The 23,705-nt window shown below is 52.6% G+C and overlaps 1 protein-coding gene across 5 annotated transcripts in view; it reads right to left on the bottom strand.

Annotated features, from left to right (window-relative positions):
- abch1 (ATP-binding cassette, sub-family H, member 1) overlaps positions 1 to 18,277 on the bottom strand; it is a 110,893-nt gene extending 92,616 nt beyond the window's left edge. For 3 of the 5 annotated variants that reach the window (XM_038807643.1, XM_038807678.1, XM_038807669.1), the window contains exon 1: positions 17,567 to 18,277. The gene's annotated coding sequence lies outside the window, so the exon portion shown is untranslated. The remainder of the gene's footprint in view (positions 1 to 17,566) is intronic. The other 2 variants (XM_038807652.1, XM_038807661.1) reach the window with 1 other exon arrangement.
- Between the last annotated feature and the right edge of the window lie 5,428 nt (positions 18,278 to 23,705).

The raw sequence follows: 23,705 nt of genomic DNA, 5'->3' as shown, positions 1-23,705 counted from the left end.
TCAACATGGTAGACAAGCTGTTCATGGTGTTTGTGTGTGTGTGGGGTTTGGGGGGAATGAATCCAAGGATCCAAAAAAGGAAAAAGTAATATGGGAAGCCTGGCCTTTCCAAACCTACAGTTCTACCATTGGGCGGCCACAGCAGAAAGAGTGAGGGGGTGGGTGAAGATGGAGGAGAGTTCTTGCATAGGGACGTCCCTTTGAGCCCTAATCACGACAGCACTCCCATCCCCTCCAACCAAACACTCAAGAAGCCCAGGGGTGGTAGCCACACTCCGGACGTGGTATCAAATGAGACAGCACTTTGGCCTGACAGAAATATCCACCATGGTTCACGTCAGCAACAATGGATGCCACCTTCGAAAGGTGAAGACAGGGCAAGGGGGCACTGGCGGTTTGTGACATGTACACAGACAACAGACTAGCGACTCTGGAGGAACTGAAAGAGAGGTTACAGATCAAAATCCTGCTCCATAGGGAAACAACGACATACCCCTAGACGCCAAGACACTCGCTAGACGAGGAACTGTTGGATGCAGGCGACTTGGGGAAGGGAAATGCAGGGACCTGTACAGACGACTGTTGGAGGATGAATGCTTCCCTCCCCCTCCACCCAGAGAAGACAAGGGAAAAATGTGAGAAAGAACTTGACATAGAAGTAGGGGGGACGGGACTCTGGGTCGAAGCATTACACAGGGCCAACTCCACCTCCACATGAGCAGGGCTGAGTCTAATGCAGCTAAAGGTGGTACACAGAGCGCAGCTAACCAGAACCCAGAACAGGTTCTTTCCGGAGGCGGAGGACAAATGCGAACGGTGCCAGGGAGGCCCGGCCAACCACGCCCACAAGTTCTGGGCCTGCCCCAGACTTGTCAGGTTCTGGACAACATTTTTTGAGGCGACGTCCAAGGTTGTGGGGGTGAGGGTGGAGGCATGTCCAGAAATGGCGGTCTTCGGGGTTTCAGATCAGCTAGAACCCTTCATGGGGAGGGGGAGCCGATACCCTGGTCTTTGCCTCCTTAATTGCCCGCCGAAGAATCCTTCTCGGCTGGCGATCGGCAGCACTACCCAAAGCTGCAGATTGGATGGCTGACCTATCGAGGTTCCTCCAACTTGAGAAGATAACATTTGTCATGTGTTGGGAAAAACATGCTAGGGCCAACATTAGGAGCCCAATGAAGGCAGAATGGCCAAATAGGGTTCACAGCCATAGAGGTCAGGGGGTGTGGGGGGAAATGTAAATATTTATAATACTACTTTGTGACTGCTTTTTTTTCTTCCTTTCTGTTTTATGTGTTTCTTCTCATTTTTTTTGGCCTATTGCACACTTGTAAATATTAATTTATCTTTGGTTGCGTAGCTCAACAATATGTGCGGTGGCGAATTCTGTAACCATAGAATTACGAATTAGAATTATATTGGGAACAATATAAAAATGAGAAAACCAATAAAACATTTTTTAAAAAATCATTAGACTTTTAATTCCAGATATTTTATTGAGTTTGAATTGCTGTCGTGGAATTTGAACCCAGGTCCCCATATCTTTACCCTGGGTCTCTGGATAACTAGCCCAGTATTACCACCGCCTCCCCCTCAACTCCACCTCAATGACATCCATGATCACAGCACACACACACACACATCACCAACATTCCCTGCACAGTCAGACATTGGCATTAATCTTTTATCCTAATACTGTTTCCCTGAAATCTCACCAGCACCAAGATGTTTGAAGAATCACATCACTTTACACAGCTATTAATTTCAGGGTAAACATTCCTGTTTGGAAACACCTGGTTGTCTAAACATTTGTTATTGACATCTCAAACTGACACAGTGGGTAGGAGCTGAGATTCCTGCTTTGGTCAAATGTAGAACAGCACAAAGATAAAAAATGAAGACAGAACTGACACTAGGTGGCAGGGAAGACACTGCGTGAAAGGACAGAAAACTGTGTGACAGAACTGACAGCGGGTGACAGGGGCAGACACCGGGTGACAGGGCAGACAGCGGGTGACAGGGCAGACAGCGGGTGACAGGGCAGACACCGGGTGACAGGGCAGATACCGGGTGACAGGGCAGACACCGGGTGACAGGGCAGAACTGGCAGCGGGTGACAGGGGCAGATACCGGGTGACAGGACAGACACCGGGTGACAGGGCAGATACCGGGTGACAGGGCAGATACCGGGTGACAGGGCAGACAGCGGGTGACAGGGCAGACAGCGGGTGACAGGGCAGATACCGGGTGACAGGGCAGATACCGGGTGACAGGGCAGATACCGGGTGACAGGGCAGATACCGGGTGACAGGGCAGATACCGGGTGACAGGGCAGACACCAGGTGACAGGGTAGATACCGGGTGACAGGGCAGATACCGGGTGACAGGGCAGATACCGGGTGACAGGGCAGACACCAGGTGACAGGGTAGATACCGGGTGACAGGGCAGATACCGGGTGACAGGGCAGATACCGGGTGACAGGACAGACAGCGGGTGACAGGGCAGATACCGGGTGACAGGGCAGATACCGGGTGACAGGACAGACAGCGGGTGACAGGGCAGATACCGGGTGACAGGGCAGACACCGGGTGACAGGGCAGATACCGGGTGACAGGGCAGATACTGGGTGACAGGGCAGACAGCGGGTGACAAGGCAGACAGCGGGTGACAGGGCAGATACTGGGTGACAGGGCAGATACCGAGTGACAGGGCAGACAGCGGGTGACAAGGCAGACAGCGGGTGACAGGGCAGATACTGGGTGACAGGGCAGATACTGGGTGACAGGGCAGACAGCGGGTGACAAGGCAGACAGCGGGTGACAGGGCAGATACTGGGTGACAGGGCAGATACCGGGTGACAGGGCAGATACCGAGTGACAGGGCAGACAGCGGGTGACAAGGCAGACAGCGGGTGACAGGGCAGATACTGGGTGACAGGGCAGATACCGGGTGACAGGGCAGATACCGGGTGACAGGGCAGACAGTGGGTGACAGGGCAGATACTGGGTGACAGGGCAGACACCGGGTGACTAGGCAGATACCGAGTGACAGGGCAAACAGCGGGTGACAGGGCAGATACTGGGTGACAGGGCAGACACCGGGTGACTAGGCAGATACCGGGTGACATGGCAGTTACCGGGTGACAGGGCAGATACTGGGTGACAGGGCAGATACCGGGTGACAGGGCAGATACCGGGTGACAGGGCAGAAACTGGGTGGCAGGGCAGATACCGGGTGACAGGGCAGATACCGGGTGACAGGGCAGATACCGGGTGACAGGGCAGATACCGGGTGACAGGGCAGATACCGGGTGACAGGGCAGACAGCGGGTGACAGGGCAGATACCGGGTGACAGGGCAGATACTGGGCGACAGGGCAGATACCGGGTGACAGGGCAGACACTGGGTGACAGGGCAGATACCGGGTGACAGGGCAGATACCGGGTGACAGGGCAGATACCGGGTGACAGGGCAGATACCGGGTGACAGGGCAGATACCGGGTGACAGGGCAGATACCGGGTGACAGGGCAGACACCGGGTGACAGGGCAGATACCGGGTGACAGGGCAGACAGCGGGTGACAGGGCAGACAGCGGGTGACAGAGCAGATACCGGGTGACAGGGCAGACAGCGGGTGACAGGGCAGACAGCGGGTGACAGGGCAGATACCGGGTGACAGGGCAGATACCGGGTGACAGGGCAGATACCGAGTGACAGGGCAGACAGCGGGTGACAGGGCAGATACTGGGTGACAGGTCAGATACCGGGTGACAGGGCAGATACCGGGTGACAGGGCAGACAGCGGGTGACAGGGCAGACAGCGGGTGACAGAGCAGATACCGGGTGACAGGGCAGACAGCGGGTGACAGGGCAGACAGCGGGTGACAGGGCAGATACCGGGTGACAGGGCAGATACCGGGTGACAGGGCAGATACCGAGTGACAGGGCAGACAGCGGGTGACAGGGCAGACAGCGGGTGACAGGGCAGATACTGGGAGACAGGGCAGATACCGGGTGACAGGGCAGATACCGAGTGACAGGGCAGACAGCGGGTGACAGGGCAGACACCGGGTGACAGGGCAGATACCGGGTGACAGGGCAGATACCGTGTGACAGGGCAAACACCGGGTGACAGGGCAGACACCGGGTGACAGGGCAGATACCGAGTGACAGGGCAGACACCGGGTGACAGGGCAGACACCGGGTGACAGGGCAGATACCGAGTGACAGGGCAGATACTGGGTGACAGGGCAGACACCGGTTGACTAGGCAGATACCGGGTGACAGGGCAGATACCGGGTGACAGGGCAGAAACTGGGTGGCAGGGCAGACACCGGGTGACAGGGCAGATACCGGGTGACAGGGCAGATACCGGGTGACAGGGCAGATACCGGGTGACAGGGCAGACACCGGGTGACAGGGCAGATACCGGGTGACAGGGCAGATACCGGGTGACAGGGCAGACAGCGGGTGACAGGGCAGACACAGGGTGACAGGGCAGATACCGAGTGACAGGGCAGACAGCGGGTGACAGGGCAGACACCGGGTGACAGGGCAGATACCGGGTGACAGGGCAGATACCGTGTGACAGGGCAAACACCGGGTGACAGGGCAGACACCGGGTGACAGGGCAGATACCGAGTGACAGGGCAGACACCGGGTGACAGGGCAGACACCGGGTGACAGGGCAGATACCGAGTGACAGGGCAGATACTGGGTGACAGGGCAGACACCGGTTGACTAGGCAGATACCGGGTGACAGGGCAGATACCGGGTGACAGGGCAGAAACTGGGTGGCAGGGCAGACACCGGGTGACAGGGCAGATACCGGGTGACAGGGCAGATACCGGGTGACAGGGCAGATACCGGGTGACAGGGCAGACACCGGGTGACAGGGCAGATACCGGGTGACAGGGCAGATACCGGGTGACAGGGCAGACAGCGGGTGACAGGGCAGACACAGGGTGACAGGGCAGATACCGGGTGACAGGGCAGATACCGGGTGACAGGGCAGATACCGGGTGACAGGGCAGATACCGGGTGACAGGGCAGACAGCGGGTGACAGGGCAGATACCGGTGACAGGGCAGATACCGAGTGACAGGGCAGACAGCGGGTGACAGGGCAGACAGCGGGTGACAGGGCAGATACCGGGTGACAGGGCAGATACCGGGTGACAGGGCAGATACTGGGCGACAGGGCAGATACCGGGTGACAGGGCAGACACTGGGTGACAGGGCAGATACCGGGTGACAGGGCAGATACCGGGTGACAGGGCAGATACCGGGTGACAGGGCAGATACCGGGTGACAGGGCAGATACCGGGTGACAAGGCAGACACCGGGTGACAGGGCAGATACCGGGTGACAGGGCAGACAGCGGGTGACAGGGCAGACAGCGGGTGACAGAGCAGATACCGGGTGACAGGGCAGACAGCGGGTGACAGGGCAGACAGCGGGTGACAGGGCAGATACCGGGTGACAGGGCAGATACCGGGTGACAGGGCAGATACCGAGTGACAGGGCAGACAGCGGGTGACAGGGCAGACAGCGGGTGACAGGGCAGATACTGGGTGACAGGTCAGATACCGGGTGACAGGGCAGATACCGGGTGACAGGGCAGACAGCGGGTGACAGGGCAGACAGCGGGTGACAGAGCAGATACCGGGTGACAGGGCAGACAGCGGGTGACAGGGCAGACAGCGGGTGACAGGGCAGATACCGGGTGACAGGGCAGATACCGGGTGACAGGGCAGATACCGAGTGACAGGGCAGACAGCGGGTGACAGGGCAGACAGCGGGTGACAGGGCAGATACTGGGAGACAGGGCAGATACCGGGTGACAGGGCAGATACCGAGTGACAGGGCAGACAGCGGGTGACAGGGCAGACACCGGGTGACAGGGCAGATACCGGGTGACAGGGCAGATACCGTGTGACAGGGCAAACACCGGGTGACAGGGCAGACACCGGGTGACAGGGCAGATACCGAGTGACAGGGCAGACACCGGGTGACAGGGCAGACACCGGGTGACAGGGCAGATACCGAGTGACAGGGCAGATACTGGGTGACAGGGCAGACACCGGTTGACTAGGCAGATACCGGGTGACAGGGCAGATACCGGGTGACAGGGCAGAAACTGGGTGGCAGGGCAGACACCGGGTGACAGGGCAGACACCGGGTGACAGGGCAGATACCGGGTGACAGGGCAGATACCGGGTGACAGGGCAGATACCGGGTGACAGGGCAGATACCGGGTGACAGGGCAGAAACTGGGTGGCAGGGCAGATACCGGGTGACAGGGCAGATACCGGGTGACAGGGCAGATACCGGGTGACAGGGCAGATATCGGGTGACAGGGCAGACAGCGGGTGACATGGTAGATACCGGGTGACAGGGCAGATACCGGGTGACAGGGCAGACAGCGGGTGACAGGGCAGATACCGGGTGACAGGGCAGATACCGAGTGACAGGGCAGACAGCGGGTGACAGGGCAGACAGCGGGTGACAGGGCAGACAGCGGGTGACAGGGCAGATACTGGGCGACAGGGCAGATACCGGGTGACAGGGCAGACACAGGGTGACAGGGCAGATACCGGGTGACAGGGCAGACACAGGGTGACAGGGCAGACACAGGGTGACAGGGCAGATACCGGGTGACAGGGCAGACAGCGGGTGACAGGGCAGATACCGGGCGACAGGGCAGATACCGGGTGACAGGGCAGATACCGGGTGACAGGGCAGACACCGGGTGACAGGGCAGACACCGGTGGACAGGGCAGATACCGGGCGACAGGGCAGATACCGGGTGACAGGGCAGATACCGGGTGACAGGGCAGATACCGGGTGACAGGGCAGACAGCGGGTGACAGGGCAGATACCGGGCGACAGGGCAGATACCGGGTGACAGGGCAGATACCGGGTGACAGGGCAGATACCGGGTGACAGGGCAGATACCGGGTGACAGGGCAGATACCGGGTGACAAGGCAGACACCGGGTGACAGGGCAGATACCGGGTGACAGGGCAGATACCGGGTGACAGGGCAGATACCGGGTGACAGGGCAGAAACTGGGTGACAGGGCAGATACCGGGTGACAGGGCAGATACCGGGTGACAGGGCAGATACCGGGTGACAGGGTAGATACCGGGTGACAGGGCAGATACCGGGTGACAGGGCAGATACCGGGTGACAGGGCAGATACCGGGTGACAGGGCAGATACCGGGTGACACGGCAGAAACTGGGTGACAGTGCAGACTCAGGGCGAGTTCCTGCAGAGGAACGTTCCTCTGGGGTCCTGCCACAGCAACACTCCCATCCCCGCCAGGCAAACACACTACAAGCCCAGTGGTGATAGCCACGTTCCAGTCATGGAACCAGCTAAGGCAGCACTTTGGCCTGACCGAAATGGCCACCCATGGTCCCCATCTGCAACAATCGTGCCAGCCACAATGGACACCACCTTCAAAAGGTGGAGACAGGACCGGGGACATTGACAATTAGTGATTTTTACACCGATGACTGACTGGCGATGTTAGAGGAACTGACGGAAAGTGTGAGGTTCTTGTCGGATGGCCTGATTTAATATTACAAGAACACTTGTAGCTAAAGCTATAAAGGATTTATGAACATTACCTGTGGGTCAAATATATACACAACAACAGATGAATAACAGTATGAACGTGCACAAAGAACCGCGCTCTCAACTCCCTAGTCAGTCGGTGAATTACAACACAACCATGATATCATGACAGAAAGGTTATAACTGCCCAACGTGAACGAACTATGACATTTATAAATCAAAAGCTTCCTCCACAAGGAGCCGACAACATATCCACGGATGCTGAGAAGCTCAATAAAAGATAATTTATTGAAAGTATATGCAGAAAATACAAAAACAGGAAGTCAGAAAAATGAAACAATATCGAACACTGCACAACATGTGAACAGTGCGTATGACACTATAGCAATATAAGACATCAGAAAACCCCCATATATACAAATACGTCAGCCACGCCTCCCAAGAAATTTTAAAACAAAAATAAAGTACCCCTCCACCCCTTAATAACCAATTGTTACTGTACCCCGTTACCCTCCCCAACTTCCCCTCATCCCCCCGCTGACGTTGTAATATTTCTTGAATAAAATCGATGAACAGCTTCCACCTCACGAAGAACCCCTCATCCATACCTCAAATGGCGAACTTAATTCTGTCCAAATGAAGAAACTCAGCAAGGTGCCGCACCCATAACCCGATACTTGGTGGATCCGAGGACGGCCAGTTTAGCAACATTCTCCTTAAGGCTAACAGGGAGGTGGAAGCCACAACATCGGCCGGATCCTCAGATATTGCTAAAATAGCTACCCATGGAGAAGACATGGCCACTATTCCCACCACCTGACACAATATCTCTGTGACTCCTCCCAGAACCCCCACTGTGCAGAGTTTGCACATTCTCCCTATGCGTGCATGGATTTCCTCCGGGTGCTCCGGTTTCCTCCCACAGTCCAAAGATGTGCAGGTTAGGTGGATTGGCCATGCTAAATTGCCCTTAGGTTAAATGGGGTCGCTGGGTTACAGGGATAGGGTGGAGGTGTGGGCTTAAGTAGGGTGCTCTTTCCAGAGCCAGTGCAAACTCGATAGGCCGCATGGCTTCCTTCTGCACTGTAAATTCTATGATTCTATAATTTTGGACAGGACCAGAACATGTGGGCATGATTTGCAGGGGACCTGGCACATCGTGCGCACTGATTGACCACTTCTGGGAAGGCTCAGCCTTGCTGCCGTCATATGTGCTCTATGTACAACTTTAAGCTGAATAAAATTAAGTCTGACACACGACGAGAATGCATTAATCCTACACAGTGCTTCTTCCCAAATCCAACCTTGTACCGCGCCTCCCAACTCCTCCTCGCATTTTTGCTTCATTGCCACCATCGGAACTGTCATAATATCCTCTCATGTATATAATGAGATGCAGACAGGCAATGATTGACACACAGGATGACCAATGAACACACAACACACAACAACCAATCACCAGACAGGACACCACCACTATAAAGCCCACAGGGCATTAAGACTCTCTCTCTCTCAGGACCCAGCTACTGAGACAGTCAGAATGCACAAGCTAGTGAGCACTATCACCATGCAGTAGCTAGTAAGTCTGGTCAAGCCAGTAAGAGGTCATCAGTTAGATTAGTAAAGTGTCAACCCACAGCTGAACATGTACAGCAGTCCATAGTTAAATAAAACAGTGTTGGATCATCTCAGTGTCAGACGTTTGTTTCGAGCTTCCCTGCATCGTCGAACCAACCTGCCTAACACATCAGGAACTTCCTCCTTCCTGGCCAACTCGGCATATACATTGGAGATCTTGCCATCCCCAATATCATCCTCCGAGAAGAGCCTTTCCTGCAAACACAAGGGCAGCAACATTGGGATGAACCCAGCTCTTTACTCAACGTCGAACCAACCTGCCTAACACATCATGGTACCAGAGAGCTACTAATCCTAACAAACCTGCCTCGAGTGAATCTGCAACGACCAGCAAGCAGCCATCCAACGAAATGGAAAACATCCAGCCTCCTCCGCAGCTCCGCATCTCCGGCAACCTCGCCGCCAATTGGAAAATCTTCAAGCAAAAGTTCCTCCTGTATATCGAGGCCTCCGACCTCGAGGCAGCATCGGATGCCAGGAAGATCGCACTATTCCTGTCGGCTGCGGGGGATCACGCCATCCATATCTACAATTCGCTTCCGTTTGCCGAAGGCGAAGACAAGACAAAGTTCAAGACAGTTCTGCTAAAATTCGACAGCCACTGCAACATTGAGGTGAATGAGAGCTTTGAATGGTACATCTTCCAGCAGAGGCTTCAGGGTAAGGATGAACCTTTTCACTCCTTCCTGACCCATCTCCGCATCCTAGCGCAGTCATGTAATTATGACTCGACGGCTGATTCCATGATCCGGGATCAGATCGTTTTCGGGGTCCAGTCCGACTCCCTGCGAGAGCAGCTCCTCAAAATCAAACAGTTGGCCCTCTCTGTCGCTATCGAGACGTGCGTTGTCCATGAGCATGCCAGGAATCGTTACTCCCACATCAGGGTGGCAGAAACTGCAAAACTGGTCTCCCACGAGGCAGAACGGGTGCAGGCCATTGCAAAAATGCAAGGCCTGAGCATCGAGGAGAGTGGCCATTTCACGTGCTTTCCCGGGTCCCGACGCATGCGCGCCACGACCAGGTGGGCGACGAGGCCGAAAGCCCTAATGCGCAGGTGCGTACGTCGGGCGAATGCACTGCACATGCACGTTGGCGCACGGAACGCGCTGACGTCAGTGTTATGACGTGTCCGAATTGTGGCGCCGCCCATTTAAAGCGGCAATGTCCAGCCAAAGGACGGCGATGCCTACAGTGTGGGAAGCCTGGGCATTACGCGGCCTTCTGCAGGTCCGCTCCACCGATCATCAGCCAGCGATCCCAGATACGGCGCAGACGTGTCCGCTCGGTACAAGGCATGCAGGATTCTGATCCCGACAGCCCAACAGACCCCGATGCTGACTGCCTCAAGTCTCCATATCGGGAGGGCATCATAACCACACGCAAGCTGGTCTCCACTGCACCTGCAAACCGCCTTTCGATCCTCAGTGTGGATCCTGACGACGAGTGGTGTGCTGTCCTCTCAGTCAACTAGGCTCGCATCCGATTTAAACTGGACACCGGCGCGTCTGCGAACCTCATTTCACAGTCAGATCTCGACAGCATCCGTGACCAACCAAGCATTCTTCCACCAGCCTGCCAGCTCCTTGACTACAATGGCAATGCCATAGCTGCCAGTGGATCGTGTCAGCTAGGGGTATCTCACAAGGCAATCAAGGCAACATTACGATTCGAGATCGTCCGGCCTGACAGGGCGTCCCTGCTGAGTGCTCGCGCCTGCAAGCTCCTGAATCTGGTCCAGCGAGTCCACACCAGGTCCCCGACACCGGCGACTGCCTCGCCCGATGTGTATCTCCAGGCCGAGATAGACAACATTCTCACACAATACCACAACGTGTTTGATGGAATGGGCATGCTCACATATCGCTACAAGATATTGCTCAAGCCGAATGCCATCCCAGTGATGCATGCACCACGCCGGGTGCCAGCTCCTCTCAAGGATCGTCTGAAAAAGCAGCTGCAAGACCTCCAAGACCAGGGAATCATCTCAAAGGTCACGGAACCAACAGACTGGGTCAGCTCCATGGTCTGCAAAAAAAACCCTCCGCATTTGCATTGATCCGAAAGACCTGAACCGCAACATCACGCCTGAGCACTATCCAATCCCGAAACGTGAAGAGTTAACCAGTGAGATGGCTCATGTCAAATTCTTCATCAAGCTGGACGCCTCCCGTGGCTTCTGGCAAATACAGCTGGATGCGTCCAGTCGGAAGCTGTGCACGTTTAACACTCCGTTCGGCAGGTATTGCTCCAACCCCATGCCCTTCGGTATTATATCAGCTTCCGAAGTATTTCATCGCATTATGGAGCAAATGATGGACGGCATCGAGGGGGTTTGAGTCTATGTGGACGACGTGATCATCTGGTCCACAATGCCCGAGGATCACATTGCCCGCCTCAGACAGGTCTTCCAGAGGATACATGAAAACGGCCTCCAGCTCAACAGGGCCAAATGCTCATTTGGTAGGTCCGCTATCAGGTATCTGGGTGACCACATTTCACAGCAGGGTGTGCAACCTGACGCTGACAAGGTGCTGGCGATCAACACTATGAAGACCCCGGAGGACAAGAAGGCGGTCCTCCGCTTCCTCGGGATGGTAAATTTTCTCAGGAAATTCATTCCCAATTTGGCAGCCCACACCACAGCCCTCCAGCATCTCGTAAAAAAGTCAACAGTGTTCCAGTGGCTGCCCGCACATAAAAAGGAGTGGCTCGAGCTAAAGACAAAGCTCACCACAGCCCCAGCACTGCCGTTCTTTGACCCAACTAGGGACACCAAGGTATCTACTGACGCAAGTCAGGACGGCATTGGGGCGGTGCTCCTCCAGCGAGACACCGCCCCATCCTCGTCCTGGGCTCCAGTGGCATATACCTCCAGGGCCATGACGCTGACCGAGCAACGATATGCCCAGATCAAAAAGGAATGCTTGGATCGCCTGGCAGGAATAGTCAAGTTTCATAACTCTGTATACGGCCTGCCGAAGTTCACAGTGGAAACAAACCATAGGCCTTTAGTCCACATAATCCAGAAGGATTTAAATGACATGACATGAAGGATTTAAATGACATGGCTACAGCGAATTATTCTTCGTCTCCGCCGATATGACTTTGAACTTGTCTACACACCAGGTAAGAAGCTGATCATTGCGGATGCCCTATCCCGATCCATCACCACACCGTGTGAACAGGGCGACTTCATCTGCCACATAGAGGCACAGGTGCAGTTGTGTGCCAGCAACCTACCAGCCACTGATGAACGAGTGGTCCAAATACGCGAAGAAACTGCCAAAGATCCTCTACTGCAGCGCGTGATGCAACACCTCGCCCATGGCTGGCAAAAAGGAGCAATGTCCCCAGTTCTTTAACGTTAAGGACAAGTTAGCGGTCATTGAGGGAATCCTTCTTAAACTAGATAGGATCATCATTCCTCAAAGCATGCAAGCTATGGTGCTCGGACAATCCATGAGGGTCACCCTGGGGTCGAAAAATGTCGATGCAGAGCTCGGGAGGCGGTTTATTGGCCGGGCATCAACCATGAATTGCCGACACGGTCCGCAACTGCACAGCCTGCCAGAAGTTTCAACCAGCTCAGCCCAAGGAAACACTGCAATAGCACGAGATTGTGACCTCTCCGTGGTCTAAAGTGGGGATAGATCTCTTTCACGCCAATGGGCGTGATTACGTGCTCTTGGTTGACTACTTCTCCAGCTACCCGGAAGTGGTGAAACTGTCGGACCTCACATCTAGGTCCGTCATCAAAACCTGCAAAGAGACGTTTGCCAGGCACGGGATACCACTCACAGTAATGAGTGGCAACGGTCCATATTTCTACAGCCAGGAGTGGTCCAATTTTGCACGATCCTGCAACTCCAGACACATCACCTCCAGTCCCCATTGCCCACAATCAAACGGGAAGGCCGAGAAAGGGGTCCATATTGTCAAGCGGCTGTTGTGCAAGGCTGCAGACTCAGCCTCCAATTTCAACTTGGCGCTGCTGGCTTACAGGGCAACCCCTCTGTCGACTGGTTTGTCTCAGGCGCAGCTGCTCATGAACCACGACCTGAGGACGACTGTTCCAGCCATTCATATTCCAGACCTTGACCACCTCACGGTGCTGCAGAAGGTGCATCGGTCCAGGGACCAGCAGAAGATCACGTATGATGTTCATGCCACGGATCTGCCTGCGCTGGCTCCAGCAGATGTTGTTCATGTCCAGTTGCCCGAGGGAGGTTGGTCAGCCCCAGCTGTTGTTGTCAGGAAGGCGGCCCCAAGGTCTTCCATTTAAAAAATTTTTTTTTATACATTTAGAGTACCCAATTATTTTTTCCAATTAAGGGGCAATTTAGCATGGCCAATCCACCTAACCTGCACATCTTTTGGGTTGTGGGGGTGAAACCCACGCAGACACGGGGAGAACGTGCAAACTCCATATGGACAGTGACCCAGAGCCGGGATTCGAACGCGGGTCCTCAGCGCCGTAGGTAGCAATGCTAACCACTGTGCCACCGTGCTGCCCCCCAAGGTCTTTCATTGTTCAAATGGCCGGGATTCGAACGCGGGTCCTCAGCGCCGTAGGTAGCAATGCTAACCACTGTGCCACCGTGCTGCCCCCCAAGGTCTTTCATTGTTCAAATGGCTGACGGCTCCATTCTCCGGTGCAACAGGAGGACGCTGCGGAGAGTTCCCGCCCACCGCCTAACCGCATTGCCCCGCCGGTTATCATGCTTCCTCCGGATGTCTCTTGCCACAAGGCCACTGATCTGCCAGCGATCCCACCTGTCCACGACACCGCCGCAATGGCAGCAATCCCGCCTGTCCACGACACCGCCGCAATGGCAGCAATCCCGCCTGTCCAAGTGCCGGCGTCTCCTGCTCCACCTCTGCGGCGATCGACAAGAATTTGTTGCCCGTCTCAAAGACTGAATCTATAGACTTTACTCTTGTAAATTTTATTCAGTTTGCTCTGTATCTGCACGATAGACATCTTCCCATGTACATATGTTTGTTAACTCACCACTTGTACATAGTCAGGCATGTATATACCTTCACATTCCAAAATAAATTTTTTTTAAAAGGGGGAGATGTCATAATATCCACTCATGTATATAATTAAATGAAATTAAATGAAATGAAAATCGCTTATTGTCACGAGTAGGCTTCAATGAAGTTACTGTGAAAAGCCCCTAGTCACCACATTCCAGCGCCTCTTCGGGGAGGCTGGTACGGGCTGGTACGAGTCTGGTAATGAGATGAAGACAGGCAGTGATTGACACACAGGATGACCAATGAACACACAACAACCAATCACCAGACAGGACACCACCACAATAAAGCCCACAGGGCATTAAGACTCTCTCTCTCTCTCAGGACCCAGCTACTGAGACAGTCAGAGTGCACAAGCTAGTGAGCACTATCACCATGCAGTAGCTAGTAAGTCTGGTCAAGCCAGTAAGAGGTCATCAGTTGGATTAGTAAAGTGTCAACCCACAGCTGAACATGTACAGCAGTCCACTAGTTAAATAAAACAGTGTTGGATCATCTCGGTGTCAGATGTTTGTCTCGAGCTTCCCTGCATCGTCGAACCAACCTGCCTAACACATCAGGAACTTCCTCCTTCCTGGCCAACTCGGCATATACATTGGAGATCTTGCCATCCCCAATATCATCCTCCGAGAAGAGCCTTTCCTGCAAACACAAGGGCAGCAACATTGGGCTGAACCCAGCTCTTTACTTAAAAAGGCCCTTATTTCTGACCTCATTACCACTGGGCAATTGGTAAGTCTCCGTCAACTCAGTCAGGTCCGCAAATTTCCCACCCAGAAACAGATCTTCAAAGCATTTGACCCCAAATGGTTCATGTCTTTAAACCTGGCATCCAATCTCACTGGGACAAATCTATGGTTACCACAGATTGGAGCCTTTCTGTACATGCCCTCCAGGCCAAAATGTAGCCGGCACTGATTCCACACCCTCAACATGGAAACTACCACTGGATTTGATGAGTACCTACTCGGTGAGAATGGTAGAGGAGATGAAGCCAGTGCGAGGCACTCAATGATAGAGGAATTGCTGGACGTGGGTGACTTAGGTGGAGAAATTGCGGGGACACGTATGGGCGGCACGCTGGCGCTGTGGTGTGCGTGTGTGGGGGGGAGAAACTGACAAGCCATGGTTAGCAAAGGAAGAGACGGATGGGGAGAGAGTAGAGAGGGGGACAAAAACACACAAAGACCACCACGAGATACAAGGGGTACAGAGTCAAGGGAATAAACCCAAGGGCAAAAAGAAAACTAGAGGGCATAACAACAAACGATAAAGCACAAGCCAACGCCAAGAATAGGTAATGCAGCTGAGGCTGACTGGCAAAATAAAGTACACAGCCACCAAAGAGGGATGAAACAAGCAACTGTAAATATGTACAGTGGACCTCATCTGCGGGCAACATGGTAGCATCGTGGTTAGCACAATTGCGTCACAGCTCCAGGGTCCCAGGTTCGATTCCCGGCTCGGTTCACTGTCTGTGCTGAGTCTGCACATCCTCCCCGTATGTGCGTGGGTTTCCTCTGGGTGCTCCGGTTTCCTCCCACAGTCCAAATATGTGCAGGTTAGGTAGATTGGCCGTGCTAAATTGCCCTTAGTGTCCAAAATTTCCCTTGGTGTTGGGTGGGGTTACTGGGTGATGGGGATAGGGTGGAGGTGTGTGCTTGCTTGGGTAGGGTGCTCTTTCGAAGAGCTGGTGCAGACTCGATGGGCTGAATAGCCTCCTTCTGCACTGTAAATTCAATGATTCACACTCGGGTGAACTTGTTTAATTTTCCACTTTATTATTATTGTTCAATTTCTTTGTTTTCCTGTAACATGATTCTCTTTTGGGGTTTTTTCTCTGGTATAAATTAGAACCCCACCGATTACTTTCTGTAAAATACTACTGACGGGTACAACACCTGTATCTTAACGCTCAAACCAGAAATATGGAATACAAAACTAATTGTCAAACATATAATGTGAAAATCCAATAAAAACATTTTTTTTTTAAAAGAACCGACACTGGAATCTATTGATTTGATTGTAGAACCAGGTCAGTTATTAATAATAATAATAATAATCTTTATTAGTGTCACAAGTAGGTTACATTAACACTGCAATGAAGTTACTGTGAAAATCCCCTAGTCGTCACATTCCAGCACCTGTTCGGGGACACAGCGGGAGAATTCAGAATGTCCAATTCACCTAACAAGCACGTCTTTCGGGACACATCCACAAACACAAACCACACCACCAATGTAGGTCAATCACCATCAGAGAACAGATCGGTTGCAGCTTGGGAGTTTGAACTGTCTACACAACTCCTCCAGCACACAACAGACCATCTGCTGACCCGCAGAACAGTGTATAAAACAATGCTTCCTTTTTCCCTTGCCTTAAGTCAGGATACACCAACCACAACCTCTAACATAAACTTATCTGAACCTGGTACATATCTCCGTTCTGCACAGTCACATCGCCAACTCTTTTAAAAGTCCAGATTCTATCTGTTGACATTATGATAATAATTAACGCATAGTTCATAATCCCTGTGACGCCTATCGAGAAAATTAATGTGAGGCTTTTGTCAAAAGATTTCGAGCAATCCAAATTTGCAAAGTCTTAACATCAACCAGCAACCTGGTTACTCCCTTAAAGAAACCGACCAGTTTGCAAACCACAGCCTGATTTTAATTCATGAAATGTGTCCTAATAATAACTCCTTATCATTAATAATATTATAATAACTTATTCTGTGCCAGCCAGGGAGCATTACACATACACGGCGAATGGCTAATTTCCTAGTTGTGTTGATCTTTTTGAACGTCAGAACGATGGTCAATCCCAGTTTAAAGGAAATGGAGCTTGGGGTGAACTCTTAACACCACACCTAACCTCACACCATCCAGTTTGAGACTCCTCGCTCTATGCCAGCTCACATTTGCACCGTGGTGTCCATTACACATTATATTAATGGTAATGGTGACAGGACTGGAGAACAGACCGGTGGAAACTAGTGCTATTTAAAACCCCTCCTGGAACTGTCCTGGGGAACCTTTCTCAATGAAAAAGATTTGACCAATCGATCAGATTGGTTCATCTTTTGAACGCTCTGAAAGTAACTCTGCACCATTTGAAGGTATTTGCATTCTCTTGAGAAATTGCATTTTCTTCATCTGCAAGTGCATTTCTGCTTGAATCTGAGTGGCTGTCTTTAACAAAACTACTGGCTGAGTGCTTGTCAGATCAAACCCGCTTTCTTTCTGACTGAATCGTTTAGCAACGCACAATGGTTTGGTAAACACAATTACTTCATAAATACCATCAATTTGTCCGCAGCGTCGGCAGTTGCAGGGACTCACTTGACACAGGCTGATTGTCTTGTTTACACCTTCAATAAGAACTACGGACCTCAGACTTCAGATTTGAAACAGGCGAATGGTGTTTCTCCAGCGGGATTACTCTGTGGGGCTTATCGGCCCTGCCGCCCCCAGCGCGGTAAACCCAGGCCGGAACAGGAACTCCCCATCAATCGGGGCAAAACTGGTCAGTTCCACTGAGGTAAACACCACTGCGATATTGTGTGTGATTTATCTCCGATCAATCCCATTTCACAGACGATTTAACTCGAGTGCCAAAGTTTCAGCCCTTTCCATCTGCAGGAGACAATTCTAAAGCGCAAACATTGTATCACGTTCTTTTTAACCCTTTCTGTGCCTTTCAAATCTGGTCTTCATTTCTCGAGTTACTTTGTGTCTGAGAAAGGTTTGCAGCTCAGAATTCCCAATGTGGAATTTTACTGAAATCATTTTTGGGATGAGTGCACCTTTTTCTGTAATTTCCATACCGACCTCAAACATTTCACATCACCAATTATCAAACAAAACTTGACACCCAGACACACAATGTGATAGTGGAAGATGCGACCAAAAGTGAGATTGATAGATTTTGAGCGGCCCAGTGGAGGGCAAGGGTTGAATTACAAGACCGGGCATGATATTGAATGGTGAAGCAGTCTGGAGGAGCTGAATGGGTTACTCCTGCTTCTATTTTTATGTTCTTAAGAAGCAGGGCCGGCTCAAGGCACCGGCAACACGGGCAGTCGCCAGAGACTCGGGTCCCACGCATGCGCAGTTGGGCCGGTGCCAACCAGCGCATGCGCGGTGGCCGCCCTCCCGCTCGGTCCGCTCCCTCCCCCCCCGCTCGGTCCGCTCCCCCCGGCCACCCCCCTCGGGTCCCCCCCTGCCCCGCCCTCGGGTCCTCCCCCCTGCCCCGCCCTCGGGTCCGCCCCCCCGGCCCTGCCCTCCTCGCCCCCCCGGCTTGCCCCCCCCTTGGCCCCCCCCCCCCCCTCGCCCCCCCCCCCCTCGCCCCCCCCTCGGTCCCCCCCTCGGCCCCGCCCCCCCCAAAGGGCGCCGAAGTTCAGCTTGCCCGGGGCGCCAGCAACCCTAGGGCCGGCGCTGTTAAGAAGTGTCTTAAAGGGTCAGGTGGAGAGGTTGAAGGAAGGAATTCCAGAGCTTTGGGCCCAGGTAACCGTGACATCGGCCAGCAAAGGTATAGAATTCACAGTGCAGAATGAGGCCATTTGGCCCATCACGTCTGCACTGGTCTTTGGAAAGAGCACCCTACCTAAGCCCACACCTCCACCCTATCCCACCCAACCTTTTTGGTCATAAAGGGCAATTTAGCATGGCCAATGCACCTGACCTGCACATCTTTGGACTGTGGGAGGAAACCGGAGCACCCAGAGGAAACCCATGCACACGTCCAGAGAATGTGCAAACTCTGCACAGTGATCCAAGCCATGAATCAAACCTGGAACCCTGGAGCTGTGATGCAACTGTGCCAATCATTGTGCTCCCCTGGATGGTGGGAGGTTACTGAGGGGAGGGGGGGAGTTGTAGGGCTGGAGGAGATTACAGAGGCAGGGAGGGGGGCAAGGATGGGAATTTTAAAATCAAGGCATTGGTGGATGGGGGGCCAATGTAGGCCACTGAGCAAAGGAATGATCAGGGAACAGGATTCAATGTGAGTTGGGACACCAGAGCAGCAGTTTCAGGTGAGCTCAAGTCTGTAGAGAGTGGAATGTGGGAGGCCAGGCAATGGAGAATTAGCACAGTTGAGCCCAGAGGTGTAACACAAGCCAGAATGAAGGTTTCAGTAGTGGAGTAGCAGAGACAGACAGAGTTGGGACAGTGTTACAGAAATGGAAATTGGTGGTGGAGACTCTACAATCACTCAGCAAGCAATTTAACTCGGTTTTATTGGATCACTTGGAGATTGACCCAGAAATGATCTGCCATAAAGTCTTTCTGTGAGAACATAAATGATCAAAATACAACACCCACGCTGAGGTTTGAGATCGATTGAATCTAGTTCATGACAATCATGAATTTGAGTTTGTAACGAGGAATCTCTCAACGTGCGACACATGAGGAACTGAATCCCTCTAGACCGAATAGTTTATCTCACTTCCCCAATTTGACAAATATCTGCCAATTTTGAAACAGATGAAAATAATCTGGGGTTGGATAAAGAAATATGTGACAAACCGGAGTGTAAACCATTGCACGACTGGGGAGAAGCTCAGAGTGAAACGGACTGTTGGCAGCATTCTATTAAAAGAAAAAAATAAAGTTTTGCATTTCTGTCGTACTGTTCAAAACCATCAGATCTCCCAAAGTGCTTTTCAATGAAAATGAAATGAAATGAAAAATGAAATCAAAATTGCTTATTGTCACAAGTAGGCTTCAAAATGAAGTTCCTGTGAAAAGCCCCCAGTCGCCACATTCCGGAGCCTGTTTGGGGAGGCTGGTACGGGAATGAATGAATGAAGTCCTTTAAGAAATACGTTTTGAAGTGTAGTCACTGTTGTGATGTAATGGAAACACAGAAGCTAATTTGGACACAGCAAATGCCCGCACACAGCAAGGTGATAATGACCAGATAATCTATATGTTGACTAAAGGATAAATATTGGCCAGGATACTGGGCAGAATTCTCCTGCTCGTCATCAAAATAGTGTCAAGGGTCCTTTACAGCCCCCTGAGATAGCAGACTGGGCCTTGGTCAATGTGTAGTATTGTGTGAAGCAAATAATGGCATGATGGGAAAACTAGTCAAGTCTTCTTGGTACAAGTGAATTTAAACTGATTTTCATATAACCTAAGGCCCAGAATACAGAGACAGCCGAGGTCAGCATGTCTTGGGAACTGGGTGACTCAGAGTCTAGATAAGGCTTGGAGCTAGTAGTCTTAATACATAACAAGCTGAACAACTGTCTCCTTCTGTATGTAAACAACTTCTTCCCTTTCTTAAAACAAAGACAAGATAATGATATGAAACTCAAGTCCCCTAAAGGTCCGCAAGGTGACGCCATTGTAACGATTATTACTTATGTTTTACTTTCAATCAAATTCCTGACCAAGCTGTATTCATGTTATCTTGATCCTATAATGTATAAGAATCGCCTTCTTTTCTGTACTAGCGCAGACTTGGGACGGACTCCGCAGTTTGTAATTGACTGCCTTCCGACTTTCCAAGTATCAGCCAATTTCTGCTAGCAGTTCTAATTAGTGAATAAAGTTCAGTTTTGCTTATCTAATGAATGCTGTTTGAATTTCTCTATCACAGTCAAGACGCGGGGAAAATATAGAATACAACAAATGTCTCATCTGAGAGACAGTGACCGCCATCTAATGGCCATGTTGCGCTTAAGTGAGAGCGCGACAAGGCCGTTAAATAGCGGGAGATACCAAAAACGAGAACCATGCCGTGCTCCAATCCATTCGCGATCCAACCAGCCTGCTCCCCTTGCTGAAATCCGGATCTCACCTTAGCTTGGCGAGAAGCCAATAATCACCACTTAAGCTCAAGCTCCATACCAGTAACAGGAGTGACCCTCAATCTAACGGCCTCCCACGATCTTGGAGCCTCCCCAGTAAGTGGTCAGGCGGGTGCCGATTAGTACTCCTCTTCAAAAACGTGAAGCTGGCGGAGGAGCCGCTGTGAGGACCCGAGGAGGTGAGTAACCATCTTCACTCACAGGCAAAGAGCTCGGGGCCACCTCTGCTCAGTGCTCAGATAGAGTGGAGGAGCCACCGGGGCACCTGCCTTGTTCAGGGTGGACCGCCACAGGGGGTGGGGGCGCGGGGTGCCCATGGTCTCAGCTGGGCAGGGGTGTCTAGTGACCCACAGCTCTGCCATGCCCACCCTCAGAACATGTGTCCCTGTTCCGGGGGGCCACCCTAGCCCTGCTCGCCTGCCCTACCAACCGTTCATAACTCCCACTGACCGCATAGGCCTCTGGCCGTGCAGCTGAAGGCTATTACTAACAGGGAATTGGCAATTGTAGTTAAGTGAGCACGTCACGGTTCCCAAGTGGATAGATGTGCCATGTAGCATTTGGGATTTATCGCCTAGCATTTCAATCAGACCGTTGTAGCTGGACACTGTGCCTGGACCATTACAGGAAGCAACATAATACAGTAGACGCAACATCTAACATCCGGGCCCCAGCACCAGGGTCATTACTGCAGCCGGACGATGGTGAGTGCACCGGGGAGGGGACCTGCGCCCGATCCAGGTAGAGTTAGGTGTGGATGTCTGGGGAGCAGGAAGTGAGGTCCAGTGAGAAGGTCCCTCGCTGCAGCCGGGAGTGCGTGGGCAGAGCATGGGGCGGGGGGGGGGGAGAACAATGGGGGACTGGAGGGTCCCGGGGTGGAAGACACCGCTGGTCGTCAGTCTCACACCCTCTCCCAATTCCTTACAGATATTGAACGGTATGGATGATATTTTGGACTCCGTGGAACTTGCCTTAGTGATACTGCTGGCAGGCTAGGCAGCTGGACGCTGGAGAAGGTGGCGACTGCAGCGTCGACAGAGGCTCAAGGTGGCGGTTCATGTGCTAAGCCCCGCCCAACATCCTGCAGACCCGGTCAACTAAAAGACCAGGGAGAGACATAGAGTGGACAAGGTGTAGAAGCATTTCTGGTCTTTTGAGCAGATGACGGACAACATGTGCCATAGGAAGCTTCGCCTCAACAAGGAGATGGTGCTGCATCTGTGGTCTTGCACCATGTGGAGGAGGAGGATACCCGCTCCCGGTGGCCGTCAAGGTCACCGCAGACCCAAACTTTTACGCCTCAGGATCATTGCAGGGCTCGAGCGGGGACTTGTGTGGCATCTCACAAGCTGCGACCCACACAATTGCGTTGTGAGGTCACGGATACCCTGTTTTCCCGGGCAGCGAACTATATAAACTTTGACATGGATCAAGTCCAACAAGATGCCCAGGCAACAGGATTCTCCACCATCGACGGGTCCAGGGGGTAATAGATGGCACATATGTCACCTCGCTTTCACCGGGCTGTCAGGGAGAGCCCTACATCAACAGGGAGGGATTCCATTCCCTGAATATGCAGCTCATGTGCGACCATCACATGAAGAGCATGCACATGTGTACACACTTCCTGCTGGCCTGGGTTGGTTAGGTTTTATTTGTCTAGGGGGGATGGGGGTGTATTTGGGATATGTTAGGTAGGTTGGTTGTTCAAGAGGGGGCTGGGGGGGAGGAGTGGTGGTTAGGAAGTCAAGGGGGCCGGGAGGAGGGGGGAGGATAGAATGTTGGTGATGCAAGTCTCTTTGTGGTTAGTTTTGGGAGGGGGCAGTGGTGGTGCCATTTTGGGTGGGCCCAAAACCGAGGTGGGCCTGGATCTAGCTGGATCTCTTCACAAAGTAAGGATGGCGGATCTATGTAGAGGGTGGGAAGGTGGAGTTCAGAGAACCCTTGTTAGGATGTTTATATGGAATGTGAGGAGGTTAAATGGCCCAGTCAGGTTTGGCTCAGTTGGCTGGACATGTTGGTTTGTGATGCAGAGCGAGGCCAGTGGATTCAATTCCTGTACTGGCTGAGGTTATTCATGAAGGACCCACCTTCTCAGACTTGCCCCTTACCTGTGGTGATCCTTGGGTTCAATCACCACCAGTCAGTTCTCACCCTCAAAGGGTTAAGCAGTCTATGGTTATCTGGGACTATGGCGACTTTACGTTACCATGGGGAGCTATGTTGAGATCAACCAAAATGGGGCAGTTTTGCCCTCCGCATTTTGGAAGGTGCAAGGTGATAATCAGTGGGGAGGTAATTTCATAGGAGGCCCACAGGGACAACGATGGGAGGGTGAAAAGGCCAGAGTTTGGTTGATTCTATTCTGGAAGTGGTTTGGCAGTATTCAGCGGCCACGGCAAAAGAGCTGTTAGCGGAGAGAGAGGTTGCAGGTGGCGTTCGATTTGATATCAACAGGGAAGGCGGTGAATCAAATATGCCGCTCAAGGGGAGCATTTTATGACTATGGAGAGAAGGTCAGCTGTCCATTAGCTCACCAGCTAAGACGACGGGCATCTGCACAAGAGATAGCCCAGGTTAGGGATGAAGGGAGAGGGTTGGTGTCAGCTCCAGACAAATC

This window comes from Scyliorhinus canicula, chromosome 1, assembly GCF_902713615.1.
Source record: "Scyliorhinus canicula chromosome 1, sScyCan1.1, whole genome shotgun sequence".
NCBI classification, from domain to species: Eukaryota; Metazoa; Chordata; class Chondrichthyes; order Carcharhiniformes; family Scyliorhinidae; genus Scyliorhinus; species Scyliorhinus canicula.
The sequence above is the reverse complement of the archived record's forward strand: the minus strand, read 5'-3'. Positions and strand labels throughout refer to the sequence as shown.